Genomic DNA, 17,760 nt, shown 5'->3' with positions numbered 1-17,760 from the left:
GATTTAGAGAGTGGATAATATACGTATAAATGAGTGAGGGAATGGAGAATGGAGCAGAACAATGGCTGGCCTGTCACACTGGACCTGTAGAAAATCAAACACTAAACTGAGCTGATAATTGGGTGCAGGGATAAATGTGTGTAAGCCAATTATCCCCACTGCTGAGGTTTTGACAGGTGGCTGAGGTTTCCCCTTCCTGTCGCCCCTGTCTCCATGGGCTCTTGCTGCACTGTGCTTCAGCAACACCTCCTGCTCTGGTGGGTTTTGTCTGCTGGGGCTTTAGAGGTGGGGTAGCCACTGGTTGGAGAGGGATAGGAGATGGTTTGAATGCTGCTTCCAGGCCAGGGCTGCCCCTGGAGGTGTGGGAAGAGTTGAGCTCCACATTGCTGCCTGCAGGGAGGATTGGTCCCAAACTCATCCCCATGGCTGAGCCCTGCAGCCCATCTGAGGGCTCCTTGGGCTGGGAGCTGCTTTCCTGCAAGCTTCCAGATCCTGAGGAACCCACCTCACCCCACTCCCCACAGCTGCTCTTCCTTAGAGCTATTTATTGGCAAGAACTGACAGCAGGTGATGGGAGAAGATCCTGGAGCTGAGCATGCACAAATCTAAAAAGCTCAGCCCTCACCCTTGACATAATGGATTACAGGCATCCCTGACTTCATTCCTTCAGTGGTGAAGCAAGGGAAAAAATACCCAATTTTATTCCAACAGTGCTGTCTTACCCAGTATAACAGATTACTTCTGAGACAATCATTAATTTATCTGCAAGACCACCTGTGGGAGGTGTCCTTAAGCCACAGTTAGCAGAGGTGGGGCTGAGGAGCCCAAGGTTGAGCAGAGGGCATTGAGGAGAGTCTGGGAACTGATCCTGGACTCCTGCATTCCTGATGCTCCGTGAATGGCAGTGCTCCCCATGTCCAGCCTGCACTCCTGTAGCCACCCCTAGTTCTGTTGTCAGCATTTTCGTGCTGTGAGGAGGCAGCAAGGTGCTTCTGGATTAGCAAAGTTGTGAAAAATAGCTTTCCAACTGGCCTGGTCACCTTTTGACAGCAGGAGAGAATTTATAGGCAGAAGATGGAGACGTGATTTAAAATTAGCAGCAGCAAAGAGCTGTGTCTGTGCCCCTTGAAGTGGAGCAGGAAAACTGACCTGTCCCTGAGCCCGGCTGTGGCTGGGACGTGGTTTAGAGTTTCATGTCTCAATTACAGCAAGAGCTCAGCTTCTTGCTCGGCTTTCCTGCAGGGAAGGCACAGTGCAAAGCTGGGCTCTGCTAATGCAGTCAGTGAGAGCATCTGATACACTCAGCTGCTGTGCAGCCCTGGCCCAGGGCCGGGTGAGCAGGTGAGCTCCAATGAGGAGATCTGAATATTGATCCAGCACAGGGAAAATGCGACATTATAGGATCACTGGAAGAATAAAACCACACTGGTGTATTGCTTAAAATGAAAATCATGGGCAGCTGCTAATTAGAGTGCAGTAGTTAACACAGTCTTCCCCATCTCCCATAGGCAGAAATACAGAAATGGCGTTTGTTAGGAAGGAAATTGACTATTTACATCCGAGGTGTTACCAGTGCCATCCAGAAAGGCACAAAGGCTGGAGATCTCACATTGCAGTCATCACTTTTTCAGGAGATAATTGGAGTCACATGAAACCAAACCAGCAAACAACCCAGTAACCTGGAAGCACAGAGCTCTCCTTGATCCTCCTTGGTTCTGCTCTCCGCTGGGGTCCACCTGAATCCTCATTAGTGCTTCAACAAGCATTTCATCACTTTGCTCCTTGCTCCTGCAGCATGAAGGAAAGGCTTGGATAACCAGAGGGACAGCAGAGCCCTCTCCCATCCACCTCAACTCCCAGGACACCTTCAGTGCCTTTGTGTCACTTCTGGAGTTGTGAGCTGCACTATCACCTGCAAGCACAACGGGATGCATCATCCAGCAGGGAACAGGCAGGCAAAGTCATTACTGCAGAGGAAGAAGCAGGAGCAGCAGTTTTGCTGTTGGCACCTCTGTGTCACATGAAGGCAAGTGCCAAGGTATCGTTGCAGTGCACCATTGCTAGCCCTGCACCAGGAGGGTTTTGCAAAGTGCTGGAATTGGCTTCTCTTCTTCTCACACCACTGGGCTTTTGTAAAGCTGCCATTTCTTCTGTTCCATCTCTCTTTTTTTTTTTTTTCTTTCCCTGGGAAAAAGGAAGAAAGAAGCCAAAGGGAAAATGAGTTTTCAAGCTGCACCATCTGAATCTCACTGAGACATACTGGTGGTGTCAACCTTCTTTATGTGCATCCGGAGCTGGTGCCATTTCACACCTGCTTCATGGCTTGTTTTTAAATGACATGTAATGGTGATAGGCAGCGTAAAGATGAAGCTTCATCCCCAATTAAATTGCAAATCTGTATTTTCATTTCCTGCCCCAGTTGAGGAGGAAACCCCTGGGGAGCAAGATCTTTAAGCTTAATGAAGTAGGAGGTGCCTGCAGAACTAAAGGTGAACTTGTTTATATGAAGAAAACGAGTGCTGATCTATTGTGTTTCCAGAATATTGTGCTTCTGTATGATGCCCCAGGGAGCATTTCAGGTTATTGGGAATGCAGATGTTGGAATCTCAGGTCATCAGGTGAGAAAGCATTCAGCCCATGGCAGCTGTTCAGGAATGGCTGTGTCCCAGGTCCCCAGTGCAGCACAGGGCCGATCCCACTTTGCCACCTCTGGAGTCCCCAGCTGACCCCGCTCTCATTGCCAGCACATTGGGCCACGGTTGGCACATGATCTCAGCCTTTCTTTGGACTTCATCCCCGCACAAAGTAGGGATGTGATCCAACTGAGTCTCTTTGTGCTGCTTGGGACCACGCTGTGTACCATCTCTGCCGCTTCACTGTGCAAGTTCCCTTTGCTGCTTTATCAAAATTCAGCCTGCTGTGGTGAACCCTCGGCCCTGGAGATGAGTTCTTGTGGGTTTTTTTAAGGGTCTGTGATACATCTTCGTCAGAATCTATGCGATTTCATCCTTTATTCCTTCCCCCAGCTTCCTCCGAATGCCATCCAGTCCCGGTGATTTATTACTCTTCAGTGCATTTTGCTTTTTGTTGGAGAATTTATATTTAATTTTTATGCCCGTTATCATTCAGGGAGAGAAGGGAGATGCTTTGGAAGCTCAGAGTGAAAATAAAACAGCACGCTTCAGTGCAGTTACTTTGTTTGAAAGATGTTTTTGTGTTTTGGCAGGATATTTACTTCCTTCTTCCTTAACTTTTCCATCATTGCTTGGAGTGATTCTAGAAAAATCAGAAGTGCTGAAGCCTGCTGCTCCTCCTGCCTGAGTTCATGAGGATTCATGCAATAATAAACTTGGTGTAAGAGCAAGGAAAGTTCATCTTTAAAGAAGCTGTAGGTTTGGGAAATGAGGAGTTACAGACTAACAGAAGGGGATTTCCTTTTCTTAGCCCCTTTGATGCTGGTAGTAGTCATGAGGTTCTTCTGTGTCACCTCCTGTACACCTTCCATGGAGGTGAACTTCTTAGAGCTCATCTGGGTCTCACTTCCCATCCTCAGGAACCTCTGATGCTCATTGAAGCACAGTGCCCCTCTGCCCCTCATACCTCTGTTCCTCCCTCCCACCCCACACACATTTCTTATCAGGAGGGGAAAGTTTTAGGAACAAGATTAATACTTCCACCTCAATCAGGGGACCTGGGTGAGTTTGGAAAAAGAATGAGTTAAAACATTGAGAACTTCATCCAGATCTCCAGTAAAATCTCTTCTCCTGCCTGGTTGGCATTTGCTTCTGTAGTTCTCCATTTGCCACATCCCCAGCATCATGAGGAGATCTTACATTCAGGGTTCTCACCCCAAATCTGACCTGAAATATCTCATGTTTGCTCCCCTGCTCTACATCTGTCCACGAACCCTGTTCTCCTGGCATCTGTAAACTCAGAGATTAACTTGAGATACATCTCTGGAGAGATCCAGTAATCCTAAATGATGGGTCCTCTGAGACGGAGGGGAACCATTTGCAAGTTCATTGCCATTGGTTCTTGGGTGACAGCAACTGTGTCTACACAGGCACCTGGTTTCAGTCTCTGTCTCTTTAGTACTTTTTCTGTTTTAATTAAAAGCTTCATTCCAGTTTGACCTTCTGCAATGTCCCCTGGGTGCATCTGGCCCAGTGCTGCCAGCTGGACAAGGGAAGGGATTGTACTGCTGTGCTCTGGTGCTGCACAGCCCCGAGCTGCTGGAGCTCAGGGAGCTCTGGGATACCCTCTGAACCATAGGGTTTGGGTTGCGGTGCTGCTGTGTGGAGCTGGGGTTGGGCTCGGTGATCCCTGTGGGTCCCTTCCAACTTGGGATTCTGTGAACAGGTTTAAATGACTGGATTTGTTAATGACAGAATTGGGCGAATGGAGATTGGATTTGGTTCCTGAAGCTTGGGACTGTTCAGTTGCTGCCTCATGGACTTCCCAAGGCAACACATCAGTGCACTGCATGGACCAGCCAGGCATCCCTGCCCATGGCAGGGAGCAGAGAGCAGCGGAATTGAAGTCCTCACAGTTCAGAGGGGGCCCAGAGGAATTGGTGTAAAGCAGAGCACTTCGGTTCAATCAACAAAACCCTCCTCTTTACTGTGAAATACTTCATTTTGAAGAAGACCTCTTTTCCCTTAGAAGTCCCAGACCAAAAATCCCCATCTGCCTCTTTCCATCGGTTACCCTTCTGCAGTGTTAGCACATGTTAGCACAATGTTAGAGCAGGTACTGTGGGATTGCCTGAGCCAATCTGAAGTATGCTGTCCCAAGCGTGCAGCCCTGTGAACACAACTGCTTCTGTCTCCTCGGCTTTGAGCTCCTGGCTAAGCAGCTCAGAGCCTCAGGTCCGAAGGTCTTGAGTCTGATCCGTGCAGACATACAGCCAGGGGCTTTTCTTTACAGTGCAGCATACCCTCCTCTGCTGGGGATTAGAAAGTAGTGGATTATCTGATTACCACAGCTGGTAGAAAACTCTGTGTCCTGATTCTTGTAGGACGAAGGTGAGACGATTGAGGGGTGCTGCACCTGCTCCCAGGCCGGAGACAGGAAGGACTAACAAACCCCAGTGCCCACACCATTCCCGGTGAGTAACAACACATCCCTTGGACGTGGTGAGTGGTGTGAGAGCCCTGAGATGAATCCTGGCTGCTGCTGTGTGAGGAGAGGCTCCCTGCTGTTGGCACTGAGGACAGCTGGCATCAGGTGCTGCTTTTTTCCAGTTGATTCAGGCTGATGGTTTTTCCTTAGCACCTTCTGTGTGTGTTCTCATTCTGGCATTCGGGGAGGCAGAGGGGGAAGGCAGTGCTGAGAGCCTGCTGTTCCCTGCCATGCTGTTGGCAGCAGGGTCTGGAGTACCTTAATCGCCCCCACATGGGCAGATGGCGGTCTGTTTGGATGTGGTGGGGTCAGCATATTTTAATTTCTGATGCTTTGCTTATATTTATTCTAAAAGTCATGCATGCAGTTTGTTGTGCTGGAAGAGCATGAGTGTGGTAAGCACAGGGAAGGGATGGGGATGAGCCCTGGAGACAGCAAGTTGGAAGCAGCACATTTGTGGGTTTGTGGAGGGCTGGAAGAGGGTTTGGGGCTCAGTGACAGTGTGCCCCAAGTAGTACTGAGAAATGCTGGTCCAGGAACCACTGGTGCATTAGAAACTTGCTGTGCTCCCCGAGCAATGAAGTTGGGAAAGTCCTGAGCTGGGAGATGTCCTGCTGGTTCTGTGGGAGTTTTGTTCCGGTGAGCACACAGGAAAAGGAGTCCAGCTGAACTAAACAAGGAGTTTGCTTCAGCAGAGAATAAATGAAGATGCCAGGACTTCTGGGTGCACAGTGCATAATAGTAGCATGGCACAGTGACCTGAATTCAGCAGTGGACTTTCCCCTCCCATTCCCAGATGAATGAAATGAACTTTCCAGTTCTGCTGGGCTTGCAGCCCTGGTGCAACACATCTGTATTAATTGGGACTGTGGTTGAGATTTTCCGTGGGATCTTAAGTAGGAGAGGAAAGAAATCAGGTGAAACCTCTCTCCATACAGGTTGGGGCTCTGCTGTTGCTTGATAGGCATCATACTCAGAAAATAAAGATCCAGTCCTTTTTATCTTATTTGGAAATCTGATACGTAACACTCCAAAATAACAGGGTTAGCCCTGATTCACCTTCAAGAAGGTGAAGGACAAATGGAATTTGAGCTTGTTTATGATTTGTCTACAACCATTTCCTTGCTTCGTATAACCTCAGTTTAGTAGCAGTGAAAGTATCTTGCCACAGAGTAGGCCTAAGGAATTCTGACATACAGATTTGTTAAGCAAACGAATGGACTAAAAGCTGCCTTCTCCATGAGCAAGCGAAACATTGTGCTCTGATTCCAGAGACCAGGATTTAGCTCAGCAAATGAAACGGTGAGATTCAGCAGCCTGGAAGAAATGCCTCAGTTTTTGAACATGTTGCTTGGGCTGCAAGCACCTCCTTCAGCTGGCGAGCTCATTCCTTCCACAGTGCTTCTGAACCCTGCAACCCTGCTGCATCATTATTTGCTTTTCCATTTTTACTTCTCCCTCCAGTTTATGAGGAGCTCGTGGAATAAAGGTTGATTCTGAAAAGAGGTGTGTAACCACCTATTTGTTGGGGGATGTAGGGAAAGCTGTGAAAATGTCTGTTGTTCACCTGATTCGAGATCACTGAGAGCAACTGCAGAATGGGGAAGGCTGATAGAAATGCCTGTTATTTCAGCAATGCTGAAGAGGTCACAGAAATACCTGTTATTGAGCTGACCCTTAAAGGGTTGGAAGTGTCCCATCATGGGAGGACGGGAAGCATCCTGTAAGGGTTTGGGGATGGTTGAAGTGTTCTGCTGCATTAGAAGCAGCCTGCATTGGAGAGGTCCATCACAGCATCTGATGGCAAATAAATCCAGACTGTAATCACTTGTTCAGGCTGTTTATCAGCTCTGGCGGTTCCTGTCCTCTCAGGATTAGGACGGTGCTCGCTCACCCTTTAAGCTACGAACTGGCAGTGACCTTCTTAGCACCCTGTGGGCCGAGGAAGGAAGGGTTGTAACAGATTGCTTAATTTAGCAGAGATGCTGTGGGTCAGGAGGGACGTGCAGGTGCCAGTGCTTGGGATGCATGGGTGAAGAGTAGCTGTTGGTGGGGCACAGAAGTTGTAAATGAGTTTAAAACATCCTGCTTGTAGGACCAGCTTACCCTCCATGCCTAAGATACTTTTATCAAAGAAAAGTATGGACTTTGGGACAACTGATGAACCTCAAGAGGCTCTAAAGCTGTAGCTCTTTCCAGAGCCTCTACAGGTGCTGTGAACCATAAGAAGACAACATCAGTGCTTTGGGAGCAGCAGCAATGTGCAAAGCATGGAGAGCTTCATCCATCAGCTGCTGGGCATCACTGCAGCTGGATGTTGTTTGCAGCACAGACTTTGCCACGCTAACATCTCACAACAGGCACTGGCAAGTGCTTTGTACCAGCACAGACAGCTTTGCCACTCGTGGGTTGTTTCCTTTCTTTCTAAGCACTTCCTCAGTAAACAGTGAGATTATGTGACTTCTGCAGTGTGGGTTCTGAGGTGTGAAGAACATGCACATGTTCTTTTTTGTCTTTATTCTGCAAGCAATTGCCTCATCAGCAGGATTCCTTTGCAGCACAGAGATTGCTCTGGTGGAGCTGTGCAGGTGGAAGTGCAGCACTGAGCTGTTCAGAGCAGGATGCTTGCTTGGCTGCTTGAGCCCTCTTAGCATTGTGTGTTTGTGATGGTGGACAAACAATCTGCTCTCTGAAGCCCAAGTGTCTGCAGGAGTGCAGGAACCTCTGGCTGTCTGCGGTGGTCTGGGTGTGCTTGAAAACCTCGGAGGAAGGGAGAAGAAACCCAAGTGATTGGAAGCACTCTCAGGCCATTTCCAGGAGATAAGACCAAGTGTGTGGTTTTATTTGAAAGGGTGGAAGGGCTTCAGACCGGTCCCCAAATGCTCCCAGCTTGTGACAGCGGAGATAGCATTGAGATCGGTCGAAGAGTGCAAATCTTTCTTTGCCCTTTGAGATAAGCTTGTGATAGTTGTCTGGTGAGATGGGGCTGTGAGCCATGGCTGGGGGTGATGGCAGCCCGGGCTGAGGAGACAGAATTCAAATCCCCTCAAGGGCCGACGTTCTCACGTCTTCATCTGCAACAGGAGAATGTGAAGATCCAGTTAGGAATGATTGCCCTCTTATCTGTGCTGTGTTGTTTGGAAGATGCTCTTAGGCAGCCAGTGCTGAGCCCATCCTCTGTGAGAGGAGCTCGGGGCTCTCTCACATGGGGAACCAAACAAGTTTTCAGCTAGAAAAGCCACGTTCTTGGCACTGAGGCCATCTTTGGCTGGTGTGGAAGGAGAGCTCTTTGGGCTGGTTTTGGTTGATGATAAGGAGTTATTTAGTGGCTGCAAGCACCAGGAGTGCTCTCTGCAAAGCTCGTGATCAGTCCTGTTCACAGCCAGCTCTGAAGTTCTGCAGGACAGAGAAAACCTTTCCCTGTGCCCACATATTTATCCTATCTGCACGGACCTATATGCTTTCTTCTCCTCTACTGCTGTTCTCACTTAACCTCTGTCCTTACTCCTCAGCACCTCTACTTCTGCTCTTCTGTCGTATCCTCTTTTCTCCACTTGTGCTCTTTTCCTCTTCTCCACTTCTATCATAACTGTACCCTCTCATTTCCTCCTGCACTTCTCTTCTTCTGTGATTCTGTCTTAGTGGCATCCTCTCATTTCCTCTCCTGCCCCCCTACCTCTTCCCCTTCCCTTCTTTCTTACCTGCATCCTCTCATTTCCTTCTCTTCTGCTCTTCTCTTCTGATCCTGTCTCTTACCTGTATCTGCTCTTCTCCTTTTCTGCTGTTGTCCTCTTCTGAGCAGGAACCCAAGCAGTCCTGTTCACAGGTCAGGTTTTCCGTTGGGAGCCCAGCCCTGACACATTGCGTTCAGCACAGGCCATGAGCTCAGCCCAGAAGCTCTGTCCTCGTTCCTGCCCATGCCAGGCTTCCTTGCTCTGCTGGGAGTGCAGCAGTGGGATATGAACAGAAAATGGAACACTTTTTCATGTAGCTGACATCATCCTGTGCCCTGTACCTGCAACCTTGATGAACCTAAGGAAGCCAAGCATATGTCTGATTTTAAACCTGTTAATTCAGTCAAAGCGTACTCAAATCCGTGGGTTAGAACACCCTTCCTGAGTCAATGATTAAATTCTAGTGCTGAGGTGGTTGTCTGTGATCAACCCAAATGAGCAAGTAATTCATAATGAGTGCTGGACCTTAGAGTTACGTTCTCTGCCAATCTTGATCTTATCAAAATAACATGTCAGTTTAAATTATCTGATTTGGGGGGTTGTTTTTTAATTCCTGGATTTGCCGTGTGAAATTATCTGTTTCTCAATGCTTGAAGGTTAATTCTGACTGAGATAGTGCAGGAACCAAAGCTCCCCACCCTAATTTTCCCAAGTTCCCTGGCCAGTTGGCTGAGCTTCATCCCTCAAAGGCTTCCAGTTACCTTTGGGAATCTGGGCCTCACTTTCTCAACGTTAAGACATTAAAAGGGAATAGTCATTGCCCCATGCACTGCTCAGGCGCTGGGGACAGGGAACAAGAGAGCATCCCATGCTGCTCACTCAGTGCACTCTGCTGACCAGATGCAGCTTTCTGGCTGCCCCTATGTGCTCCAGAGCTGGAAGGTGAGTCAGCAAGCAGAAGGCAAGGGGATGCCTTAAAGTGAAAACCTGAAAGTAAATCTCTTTTTGCACGTCTTTTCTCAGCTTCCCCTTGCAAGGCTGTAGAGGCGTGTGCTTGATGGGATGTGATGGCTCTGCCCTTGTCAGCTGTATCAAATATGACTTGTGGACTTTTTGTAAGGAGAGAAATGGGAGTTAGCAAGAAGAGCAGAATGAACAGGGCTGCATCCTTCATCAACAGAAATCCAGGTCTGAGATTGCTTTCAAGCTAGATTTGATTTGGGAACTTTAGGAAATTAGCCCCAAAATTGCTACTCTTACCATCCCCCTTCTGTAGCATTTCATCTTCACACACATTTCCCCTGTGAGGCAGTGACCTTTTGCAGGCTGTGGTGTGACACGGGGAAGTGGCACTGATGGGAGGGAGCTGGTTCTGCCTGGAGCTGAGGATGGACTGCTTTCCCCTGCATGCTGTGACATCCAGGGGATGCTGCGTGCCACACATCTCCGTGTTTATGCTGAATGTGTGGGGTAGGGTATTTCTCTGAACTATTAATTTTTTTTTAATTTATTTTTGAGGGTGGAAGTGGCACTGAAAAACACAGGGACTATAAGGGTGACTTCAGGACAGCATGTCTAACCTTGGAGGACCAACAGAGTCCTTTGGTGGACAAGCTGTGTAGGGACAAGTCTTCCTACTCCCTTCAAAGCAGAGGGACAAACAGGAATTGCAGCAGCCCATGATTTTCAGCTTGCTCATTCTTGAGAGAGGTATATAATCAAATCCCAGTTTGTTGCTCTGCATTTCTTCCTAAAACCTTGGGTTTGCTGTCTGGGAATCAGAGCACGACAAGCCATGGGTCTCACACTGCATCCCATTGACCTCCCTTGTGTCATCCCCTCCAGAGGAGGAGGAAGCCTCACCTGCAGACTGTGACTGAAGATTGAGCACATGCCCGTGTTGCATCAAGCTCTTAGCTGAATCCTGTTTGGTTTTGGGGTTCACAGGCAAGGGGAAACAACATGCAAAGTCTGAGTGTCACACCACACCGCTGAACAGTGGCTCTGTAGTTGGGAAGGTTGGTGATTAAACAGATTATTGCTTTAAAAGTGTCAAGGGACCAAAGTTTGAAACCTCAGCATTCCACGGTGCTCGGCTCTGCCCTGCTCTGATATTTCCTTGTACCAGGCCTTAATACCCCATTGTGGCTCTGCTCTGGTGCATTAGAAAGGACTGGGAATTTACCCTTTGCCTGTTCTGCTTGTGTTGCAGCCTCCCTGGGACATTACCTACTGTTATCTGTAGGTAAAACACACCATCACTTCGCTATTTATAATCCAGTTTAAACAGAAGCCAGAGACAAGCCAGTGAGGGCAGAGAGAGGCCAGGGAGCTTACTTAGCTTTCTGCAGTGTTATTAATTATCCATGGCTTTCTGTCCTACTTCCCCTCTGAGTGCTCTCCGGCGTGCTGCTGGGTGCCACTGATGTGCATGGGTTCCTCTGTGCCACGTGGATCCAAGCTGTGGTGCTGGGCTCAGCCTGCCCCTCATCACTGCCTTGTTATTGCATTACCCTTCCTGCTGCTGGAATGTAATAAGGCTTTGAGTACCTTTATTATCTCATTTTCACTTACCTGGCACTTACCTGCTTACCTCCACCTTCTCTGTGCTCTTGGTCACACTGTCCATTTCAAAGCATGCTGAATTAAAGGCAGGTGAGATCCAAGCTTGCCCAATTTTTTTCTTTTCTTATGGGATTTGAAGGGCCTGAAAATATCCTCATGATTATTTCTCACCCTGTGCATAATCTTTATATTCTAAGGCTCTTCTGAAAGATGCAGCCCTACTGCTCATAAGAAATCCCCCAAAGGCAAAGCATCACATGCACTGCAGTGGCAATTAACAGCCCTCTGATGAAATACTGATTTACGGAGCTTTGTGGTGATGAGCAGGAAGAGGCTGGAGAGGCTTGAAGGAGCGGAATGGAGGCTGGTTTAAATACCAGGGATGGGAGCAGGAGAGGAGATAGCTGTATTTCGGGCATATCTTGACCAAAATATTCCATCTTGCAATGCCTCATCCCACAGCAGCCTATGTGCAGTGTCCTTTCAGGAAGAGGTGCACATGGAGACCAGTTGGATGCAGGTGAGGGGCATGCACAGACCAGGAATGAGGCTCGGTGCACCAGGAGCGACGCCATCTCCTTCTGCAAGGTGCTTACTTTCTTCCTCAGTGTTTATTTCTTTCTCTTGAAATGCATCTGCCTTGTTTATCTGACCCTCACATGCGGTCACAGCCTTTACAGCCTCTGCTTTGGCTCTTATTACACTTTTCAAAATCTCTTCATTCCTGAGTTCTCTAATCTTTCCGCCAGCACCCATGTTTTATGCTTTGGTTATGCCTCCCTTCCTTTTAATTAATTTTTCACACTACCTTGCACTCCCTATTGCCCTCTTTTATTTAATTTATTGCTCACTAGCCATCATAACCTCTGGGCAAGCCTTTAATTTATCTCTTCCCATGTCCCGTCGCCCCCCTCTGTCCTTTCCCTTTATTGATTTCTCCAGTTTGATTTCACCCTGTGCTTGCCAACGTTGTCTCCTACTCTTCCCTTCCCCTGAAGATTGCCTGGCTGAATTTCTCCCCCCGTTGAGTGACCTTGCTTCATTGCAGTCGCTGGCCCAACAAGGCTGAGATTGCTGCTTGGTAGGTCCCACCTTACTCACTCTTATTTTCCGCTCCATCCTCCCAGCATCTCAAAATGATCACAACCATAATTTCCATCCAGTTTGCCATCGGGAGGAAATGGACTTTTTCCCATGAGCCTCTTCCAAGGTGAAGAGGTTTGGTGGCCACAACCCACCAGCATCTCTGCTGAGCCGACCAGTGGTCTTGGGGCAGGGATGGACCCACTGGGGCAGATGCCACCAGGTTTCTGCTCTGACCAAGGGGAGAGGTTTGTGCTCTCAGTGGCTTTTTGTTCTTGCTGTTATCCTGGAGATGACAAAGTGTGCCTGTACCTCTACTGGGGAAACTTTGGCTGCCCACAGCCCACTGTCCCTCTGGTCTGAAGCTGCATTTAAATGGAAATAAATGACTCTTCTGTCTTCCAGGTGCCCCCTGCCAGGCACAGCCCAAATCACAGCAGGTGGGTGTCCGTGGGCTCAGACAAAGAGGGAAATTTTAGCTTCACTCTCTGGTTACAAAATACTGTACGCTGTTATGTATGATCCATAAATAAATGGTCCATTAACTTACAGACCAGCTCCTGCCATTACCACAATGGGTTTGGAAAACACATTACTGCAGATAGGCAGGTAATTTTGTCATCTGCAACTGTGTGATTTGCAGTCGGAGCCCAACAGCTGGACAGGAACCATATGTATGTTTTTAAGATCTAGGGCAGGTGCAAGATACGAGTGTGCTGTGGCTCAAAAATATGATGATCCACCCACATTTTCCAAAACTTTGTTTGCTATTAAGAAAACTTGAAACAGAAATAACTGCAGAGATAGATGAGTCTAAGGAAGTGAAATAGCTCTGGACAGCAGTGGGCCTGGACACGTCAGCCCCCTGAGAGTGGTGCCCCAGCAAAGGAGGGTCCCCAGGAAGGTCTGTGCCATGGGAAAATAATCAAGCATTGCTGGTTGAATTGTTAGAATCACAGAATCACAGAATGGTTTGGATTGGAAGGACCTTTATGATCACCTCGTTCCAACCCCCTGCTGTAGGCAGGGACGCCTCCCTCTAGAACAGGTTGCTCACAGCCCCATCCAGCCTGGCCTTCAGTGCTTCCGGGGATGGCGCATCCCAGGATGCAACCCAGGATTCATTTGGCTTTCTGGGCTGCAGGTGCACGTTGCTGCCTTGTGTTGAATCTTTCGTCAACCGACATTCCCAAATCCTTCTCCTGAAAGCTTCTCTCAAGCCATTCTTCACCAAACCTGTATCTGTGCTTGAGATTGCCCTGACCCAGGTGCACCTTGCGCTTAGCTAGGTGGATTGTAAGTCACATATAGCGTGATCCCTAAGGGCTGAGCATTGTTTGACTAGGAAATAAAATACAGGATTTACATCACTGAAAAATCCATGGGAGCTCCAGGAGGAATCGTAGACTGATGGAATGGCTGAGGTTGGAGGGGGCCCCAGAGATCAGATGGGGAGGTGGCTGCTGGCTTCAGCAGAGGGCTGTGGCTGGGTGCTGAGAGCAGCGACCCCGGCAGGCCTTCCTGCCCCAGATGTGCTCTGAAGTTTGGTGCCACAGCTCTTTCTTGCATCGTTTTATTCTTCCCTTTTCTGTACGCTGCTATTTTCCTAATTTCTACTCTCCCCTCTTTGTCCAAGTTTAAATGATAGAGTCATCCTATGTACTCTGAGACCTGATCTTTTTACACTGCATTTAGCAGCCGTGAAGCACTGGCTTCTTTTCCAAATTCAGACCTCTCCATCAGCCTGGCAGGAATTTTTCTTGTTACCTAGGGAAAGCAGACCAGCTGCCTGTTCCCTCCCTCACTTTACATCTACAGATGCAGGAATTTCCCTTTTTTAATGTAGGGAGAGCCCCTGCCCTCCCAGTAGAAGCAGCCTGCACCTCATTTAAGCCAGCAGATTTGTTTCCCTCCCTGCCAAAGGAACCTTCTAGAGATGACTGAGACCACCCGGGTGATCAGTGTGCCATACCCACCTCACATCACTCCATTAGGTGACACTCTGGATCAGAGCATCAGGTTCATGTGAACAGCTGTGCAGATGCAGAGACAACTCCTTCTGTGTTTGCAGCTCCGTCGTGCAGAAGGGTGAGGAGCAGATCTATAGCATCCTGTTAGAGCCAGGAGAAGGGCCTTTGCTTTTTTTTCCTCCAAGTTTGTACTGAGAAAGCAACTGACAGGAAGGGATGCATAAAGGCTTCGGCAATTTATCTTCTGTTGTGAATTGTGGTTCTTTTACGAGGTACCCCAGGCCCCTCGGCGTGGGGATTGATTCAATACATCTGCCTTCTGCTTGTCTCCGTAGGTCCTCTGCAAATAAGGAGCTATAAATAAACAACAATATCTGTATTTGCAGGGGGTAGAAAGCTGCATTTGAGCTTTTCCTTTGCACGTTGTAAACAGAAATGGACAATTAGGGCAACACTGTAAGGGAGAGCTGTGCAGAAGTCGGGAATGCACCCAAATGCTGCTTTATGGCACGTAAAACCTACAGTATTGGAAAAGCACTTCATATTATTTTGTAGTTCGAGGAAAAAGCCTTGAAGTGTGCAGAGGAGCAGCTGACCATGAAGTGAGCTCTACCTTTCTGAGCCCACATATGGGATTGGAGGTTTGGAACTGGATGGACAACATGAGGTTTGGGGACCAACGGGGACGAGGGCAGCTGGCTGCGGTTCCCACCTTCTTTAAAAGGATTTCCCAGCCCGTGTGCTGAATTTGGTGTGAGAAGGACCTGTTTGAACACGTAACCCGCAGCTTTTCCACTGGGATTTTTCAAATCAGGCTCAGACAATGTTTGTAAGCTACTTTACAGTTACCTGCTTGACTTCTCAAGAGCATTACTCATTTTGCACTGCAGTCACAGATTTTGAATATGAGATGCTTGTGGCTATGGATAAGTCAGCGCTAAATATTTTAATCATAGTGGGAGGCTGATCCTCTGCCAGCCTGGATGTCTGGCATGTAGCTTTCTATTCAGATGAGCATTAGCCTGGGTGAATTCAAAGCCTGAAGGTCAGAAATACTGGGGGCTCCCACCTACTCATAACAGACCTCAACAGTAAAATTGCTGTAGTGACAGCGATGGTTTTGTTCCTTTGGAGAAGTGCTTGCAGGCAGGTGATGGGGAATGCTGTGAGGTTTGAGAGCCGAACCTCACGGAGGTGCTTCCATAAGAGACTCTTCCCATGCTCAGCAGGGGAGTGGATGTGACTTTATTGGGTTTTTCCAAGGGAAACAGCTGTAGAAAAATGGTTCTCTGAGCTTTTTTTTTTTTTTTTTTTTTTACAACAGTGACATTTCTTCCTCGTAAGTGTTTTTCCACAGAGCTGTCTCCTTGGTAAACTGTAATCCATAGATCAGTGCCTGCATCGCAGCACTGCATGTGGCATGGAAATCCTTCACCATCTCTTATCAGAATCTGATTCAACTGCAAGAAAAAACAAAGCCACAGGATGGGCTCTGCTGGCAGCTCAGCCTGTCCTGCTTGTCCTTCTTCTGTCCTTCCAGTGCTGCCTTTGCACATCCAGAGGAGGGAAATGGGACACCCAGCTGCCGCAGGTGGGGACCTGTGTCACACATACTTGCCAACCTGCCAGCATCTCCTTGAGGGAGCAGCCTGTTGTAGCTGAGGCAGGGAGCAGGGAGGTAAGCTCCTTCCTCTGGCCCCAGTGTTCACTGCAGAAGGACTGGCTGAGCCATATGGGAGCGCTTTAAAGCTCATCCCCAAGTCCTTCTGCCCTGAAATCCTCCACAGGGATCAGTGCCAAGGCAGCCCCAGGGTGACAGGGTGGAGAAGGTGTGTGACCCAGCATCACCTCAGTGCTGCAGGAGCTGGCTGCTTCCTCCTGCATCACAAAGCAGCTGCTGGTTGGGGCAGCGAGGCCTTCCCACGCCATCCTTCCTTTCTCCATTCCTTTGTGATCTGCCTGAGCTAATTCCACTTATTTCTGTAGCACCTACTACAATAGCGCATCAGTCCCTCCGACAGGTTTTAGTTTTTCTTTTCTTCATCTTTTATAGCATCTGTTTCTACCAGGACAATGCCAGAGCTGCTTCATTAGTGCACTGAGCTCACCCGAGGGCGTTCTGCTGGCCAAACTGGAAGAGCATCCATCCGCACTCCGCTGACTTGTACTTTCTTCTTAAGCCTCAGTATTAAAATCAAACTTTTAAAATTGCAAGGTATTAAATTTTTGGAGAGGCGCTGCTTTTTGTGTGAGGAGACAGCTGATGGAAGTCTTAATACTGCAGGTGGTGTGCTGCCAATCCCTTTAATGCTGCACAGCATTAGAGCTCTGCTAGCAGAAATATCCCTCCAGCAGGGAGCTCCGGAAAGCAGAGTTCAGTGCCTTTATTCCTGTGCACACTGCTTTCCTGGCTCAGTGTTCGAATGTGCAAAGAATCTGCCACATCAGTGATGCCTCCTATGAATTTGGATATTAGCGTGGAAAAAAAAAAAAGAAGAATTTGCCATCTCCAGAGGTAGGAGGGGGCTCCTCTGGGGTGGCTGTTCCCGTTTGGTTGAGCTGAAGAACTGAGGTTCACTCAGGGGTTGCCCCTTGAAAACACCCTGAAAACTGCAGCTGCAGTCACACATCCAGGAGCATCCAGCAGTAGCAGTCAGGGCAAAGCGTGCAGTCAAAAAATACGCAGTACGTTCTGTGAAGTGACTTGGTGAGTCTCAATTAATACCCTAATTGCCTTTTTTTCTTTCAATTATTGACTCCAAAACGGCTAGGTTGAATTTTCAAATGCCGCCGAATATAGAAGTGAAGGGCTCTTATTGACATTTTGGAATTACAGATTATGTTTGTTGTGGAAAAAAAAAAAGAAAAAAAAAAAAAGATAAACTGTCTGTCTAATTGGTTGCATGTTGCAATTTGTGTGCACTTAAGTAAGAAAAATACAGCTATCGAGGGGCCCGTTACAGATTGCTTTCCTTTGAATCAGCAGAGCTGTGAGCAGGGAGGGAAGCAGATCCATACCCTGTCAAACCTGGGCTGATGAGGAGCTCTGTCCGAGGGGGTGCTCTGGCAGTGAGATGCTGCTGCTGAGGAGATGAAGAGAAGAAAGTGCAGCACGTGGGCCTTGGAACCTCCAAAAGAAGAAGCAGAGCAGCTCCCAGCTGAGGTGATCCGAGCTTTAGCACCTGCTGTGATGTGGTCTGAGCCCCCGGAGTGGGAGAAGCTGTAGGTTTGTGGCTGCAAAGAGGAGTTTGAAATTCATCTCCCCTAAAAAATCAGTGTCAAAGGCTGACCTACTTGTTCAGGACTGCAGAGGAACAGAAACTTCTCCAAGCAGGGATTGCTCCCAC

General features: G+C 48.3%; 1 protein-coding gene across 7 annotated transcripts in view; it reads left to right on the top strand.

Moving 5' to 3' along the window:
* RALY (RALY heterogeneous nuclear ribonucleoprotein) overlaps positions 1-17,760 on the top strand; it is a 131,091-nt gene that overhangs the window by 55,042 nt on the left and 58,289 nt on the right. For 3 of the 7 annotated variants that reach the window (XM_042832533.1, XM_042832532.1, XM_042832534.1), the window contains one exon: positions 5,018-5,107. The exons of the other annotated variants lie outside the window; for them this stretch is intronic. The gene's annotated coding sequence lies outside the window, so the exon portion shown is untranslated. The remainder of the gene's footprint in view (positions 1-5,017; positions 5,108-17,760) is intronic. 7 annotated transcript variants of the gene reach the window in all.

Source organism: Centrocercus urophasianus, unplaced genomic scaffold (assembly GCF_019232065.1).
Source record: "Centrocercus urophasianus isolate 14NV4802_14NV808 unplaced genomic scaffold, USGS_Curo_1.0 seq_38, whole genome shotgun sequence".
NCBI lineage: Eukaryota > Metazoa > Chordata > Aves > Galliformes > Phasianidae > Centrocercus > Centrocercus urophasianus.
This window is presented reverse-complemented; position numbering and strand designations above follow the sequence as displayed.